Source organism: Aegilops tauschii, chromosome 1, assembly GCF_002575655.3.
Source record: "Aegilops tauschii subsp. strangulata cultivar AL8/78 chromosome 1, Aet v6.0, whole genome shotgun sequence".
In the NCBI taxonomy this organism is placed as follows: Eukaryota; Viridiplantae; Streptophyta; class Magnoliopsida; order Poales; family Poaceae; genus Aegilops; species Aegilops tauschii.
In genome coordinates this window covers 433324147-433328965 of record NC_053035.3, presented here as the reverse complement: position 1 = coordinate 433328965, position 4819 = coordinate 433324147, and the positions used below count along the sequence as shown (strand labels likewise).

Genomic DNA, 4819 nt, shown 5'->3' with positions numbered 1-4819 from the left:
AGGAGTCCTACTCCCGGTGAGAGTAGGACTCCCCACTATGGCGCGCCTCTCCTTTTGGCCGGCTGCCTCCCCCTTGCTCCTTTATATACGGGGGCAAGGGGGCACCCCAGAGACACAACAATTGATCCTTGAGATCTCTTAGCCGTGTGCGGTGCCCCCTCCACCATATTACACCTCGATAATACCGTTGCGGAGCTTAGGCGAAGCCCTGCGTCGGTGGAACATCATCATCGTCACCACGCCGTCGTGCTGACGAAACTCTCCCTCAACACTCGGCTGGATCGGAGTTCGAGGGACGTCATCGAGCTGAACGTGTGTAGAACTCGGAGGTGCCGTACGTTCGGTACTTGATCGGTCGGATCGTGAAGACGTACGACTACATCAACCGCGTTGTGATAACGCTTCCGCTGTCGGTCTACGAGGGTACGTGGACAACACTCTCCCCTCTCGTTGCTATGCATCACCATGTTCTTGCGTGTGCGTAGGAAAATTTTGAAATTACTACGTTCCCCAACACTAAGTACATCTCTCTGCTGGAGATCAGCATCCAAACCGACGTTGCTGTTTGATACGTCTATTTTGCATCATGCTTTTATATCGATATTTATTGCATTATGGGTTGTTATTACACATTATGTCGTAATACTTATGCCTTTTCTTTCTTATTTTATAAGGTTTACATGAAGAGGGAGAATGCTGGCAGCTGGAATTCTGGACTGGAAAAAGAGCAAATATTAGAGACCTATTCTCCAGAACTCCAAAAGTCCTGAAACTTCACAGAGCATGTTTTTTGAATATATAAAAAATATTGGGCAAAGAAAGAACCAGAGGGGGCCACTGATGTCGCTTGAAGCTACGTCGATATTTCCCCAAAGAGGAAGGGATGATGCAGCACAGCGGCGGTAGGTATTTCCCTCAGATATGAAACCAAGGTTATCGAACTAGTAGGAGAACCAAGCAACACAACGTAAACAGCCCCGGCACACAGATAACAAATCCTCGCAACCCGACGTGTTAAAGGGTTGTCAATCCCTTCCGGGGTACGTTGCCTCAAGATAGGCAAACGAACGTGAAATAAATTGTAATAGATTGATAGATCAAACGTTAAATAAAATAACGAAATATGTATTTGGCAACCCTGTGCCCAATTGCAAAACTGCCACACGACCTGCATGCCGTCCGTTTGAGATCGCACATCTGCGAGCAGCGTCCCCGTCCCGATACGCTCGACCGCACTGCGCCCGGAGATCTTCGAGGTTGTGCTTCGCGGCAACCTGCAATTCCCGCTGCGCGCCTTCGCCACTCCGCGCGGCGGCGGTCATCTTCCCCGTCGGCGTCCGTCGGCGTGGTCCAGCCCTCCGCGGGGCACTGGTACGTCCGCACGTCGCCGCTCTCCTGCCTCTCTCCTGTTACCTTATCCCCTCGTATGGCATAGGTCGAGTCGGCCAATAGGGATGTCATCGAGTCAGGACGAGCTCTTCACCCGTTCCCGTTTGCTCCCGCCCCTGCAGCCAGGCGGTTCCCTTCGTCGGCGGCAGGAAATCGATCCAGCAGAGTCGGGTTCCTGCTTCGTCGGGTGGGATAGGGGAGGGGTTCCCGGCTGATTTGGCCTAGCAGTAACTAGCGCCGATCGAATCGATTGGTTGATGGATGAAGTCCCTGATGCTGTGCTCGCTCAACTGGGCTGCGATCCTAGGCCCGCCCGCGTCACTCACCGGAGTTGTTTGCTTGTTCATGGTTTCTTTCGTGATGCTGGAGTTCAGTTAGTCAGTAGAATTGGACACAAAATGATGGGCAGAAGCAGCGGTGGTGCCGGAGTTTATTACTTCATTTAGTCGGTAGAACTAGCGCTAGTTTTTCCGTGATCCTGCGGAGACGTCTCTCGTGAAGCTGGAACTGCAGTAGCTATGGCCTGAGTTAGCATGAATGTGTTTGTTCATAGTGTTTGTTCTCTGAACCTATGTAGTAGTGCTTGTAGGTATAGTCTGGTTCATTTCTCGTTGAAGTTGAAGAGAGGGTCAGTACTAGTACTTAGTACTTTGTATGCAGACTTTGTTAGAAAGAAAATGAAGCAAAAATATCTGCATGTTTGTGTACAAATTCACTGCATCTTGCTTTAGTTTAACTCATCATCAATCTTGTGTGCTTCCATAATACTCTTACAAATGGCTTCACAACCAATCTGAGCGACGAACATGTTATATTTCTGCAAAAATTTCCACCTAGAAGTGTTACTACTGGTTATCCACATCTTTTGTTTCACTGTACAACACATGAACTTAGCCTTTTACTGCACCAAAAATTCCAGGGATCGTCATAATTTATGGTTTATTGATGATTTGAGGAATCAGTTAGTGGAGTGACTCCAACTCAGTTGATAATTGTTCTCCATATGCTTAGTACTACCAACTGCTTATCAGCTTATGTATGGATGGAGAGCTGCAAGAATATTACTTTGCAAGTTCATTGATTGGAAATTCTGTAGTGATGAATGTACTATTCTACCAACACACAGAGAAGGATACTAGTTAAAGAAACGATTATATGCATTATGCACAAAGATTTTCTTTGAAGCTAATCAGTGCACTAGGTAATTGTGAATCTGCCCTAGGTTGTTCGTAGTTGTGTTATAAAAATATAAAAAAATCATTGTTGAAGGTAGGAACCTTGAAACTTCTGTGTGAATAGCATGGTAATGTACACACCATGGGTCTGATAATTTGCGTATAAATACTCTAATAACTTTGACCAGGGGAAAAATTATTTAAAACATTCCCGAATAACTTTCGTGCAATAGCATGGTTATATACACACCACAAATCTGATAACTTATGCCCAAATACCGCGGTAACTTTGACCCGGAATAAAAAAATTATTGAAAACAAACCCATGATAACTTATGCGTAAATAACATGGTAATGTAAGCACCGCAAACCTATTAACTCAGGTACAAACACTGCGGTAAATTTGACCAAGGTGAAAAAAGTTCAAAAACATAACCTGATAACTTATATGTGAAAATAGCACGGTAATATATGGACCGCATACCCAATAACTTAGGTACAAACACCACGATAACTTTGACAAAGGAAAAAATAATGTTGAAAAAAGTACCCCCGATAACTTATGTGAAAATAGCACGGTAAATACGAACCACAGACCCGAGGTACAAACAAAGCGTAACTTTATCGGGAGAAAATAATTGGTTGAAAAATATAACCCCGATAACTTCTGTGTAAATAGGATGGTAACATACGCATCGCAGATCCGATAACCTAGGTACAAACACCGCGATAACTTTGCGCAAGGGAAAGAAGTTCTTGAAAAACTTACCCCGAGTAACTTCTGTGAAAATAACACGGCAATACACACACCACATACCCGATAACTTACATAGAAACATCACGGTAAATTTGACCAAGGAGAAAAGAGTTATTAAAAAATATACCCCGATAATTTATGTAAAAAAAGATGGTAATAACGGACCACAGACCCGATAACTTATGTACAAACACTGCGGTGACTTTTGCGGGTTGGAAAAAAAGTTATTAAAAAATATACCCCGCGGTAAATTCTGTGCAAGTAGCATGGTAATATCTCCACCACAAACCCGATAACTTAGGTACAAAACAGCGTGGTAATTTTAACCATGGGATAAAATTGTTCAAAAGATTTCCCCGGTAATTATAGACTCTTTTAATCGCTACAGTGGCCCTCTCCTGATTGAAACTGGTTGCATTGTTCCTATATGGTGGATGGAATTTTTTGCAAATACAAAATAGATCGCTCCCAACCAACCCCTACCTTTTTACTCTGCCGCCCACCGTTTAAATCCATGAGTTCATCCATGTGTGAATAGCTTGGTAAAACAGGAAACACCGACTTGATAACTTGGGTGCAAACACCATGGTAACTTTGTCCAAAGAAGGGAAAATTGTTGAAAAATATACCCCAATAACTTACGTGAAAATAGAACGTTAATATACAAATCGTATACCAGATAACTTACGTACAAACACCGCAGTAACTTTGACTAAAGGGCAAAAAAGTTGTCAAAAAACATACCCGCGATAACTTAAGTGAAAATAGCACGGTTATATATGAACCGCAAAACCCGATAACTTATGTACAAATACCACGATAAGTTTGATTCGAGTGGATGAAGTTGTTGAAAATATACATCGGGAACTCATGTGTAAATAGCACGGTAATAGTCTTGATTTGGGGAAGAGTAGTAAAAAGTGGTCAAAAATACACATGGTAACTTTTTGTATGTAAATAGCATAGAAATTACACACCACAACCTTGATAATTTAGGTCTAAACACCACGGTAAATTTGATCTGGAGAAAAAAATTGTTGAAAAGATAACCCCCGGTAACTTCTGTGTAAATAGCATAATAATATACTCATCGCATACCTGATAACTTACGTACAAATACCATGGTAATATTTGACTCGCTGGAGAAATTGTTGAAAACATACTCCGTAAATTTTGTGTAAATTGCATAGTTACATACGCATCACATACCTACGTACAAACACCATGGTAATCTTGATCAAGCGAAAAAAATGTTAGAAACATCCCCCCTGGTAACTTATACGAGAACATCATGGTAATATACGAACCGCAGACCTAAAAACAACATGGTAATATAAGAACCGCATGCCTGATAACTTATATGAATAAAGCATGGTAATATATGAACTGCAGGGTCGGTGAACCATTTCCCTCAAAAAGAAAAGGGGGTCGATAAACCATTTTTATGACTTCGATAATTTATGTGGAAATAGCACGGTAACTTGCATATAATGGGCAT

At 42.5% G+C, this 4819-nt stretch overlaps 1 long non-coding RNA gene across 1 annotated transcript; it reads left to right on the top strand.

Moving 5' to 3' along the window:
* The first annotated feature begins 1231 nt into the window (after nt 1–1231).
* Nucleotides 1232–3470, top strand: LOC120968414 (uncharacterized). The gene is made up of 2 exons (XR_005762889.3): nt 1232–1371; nt 1436–3470. It is a non-coding gene; the product is annotated as an uncharacterized lncRNA (long non-coding RNA).
* Nucleotides 3471–4819: the final 1349 nt, after the last annotated feature.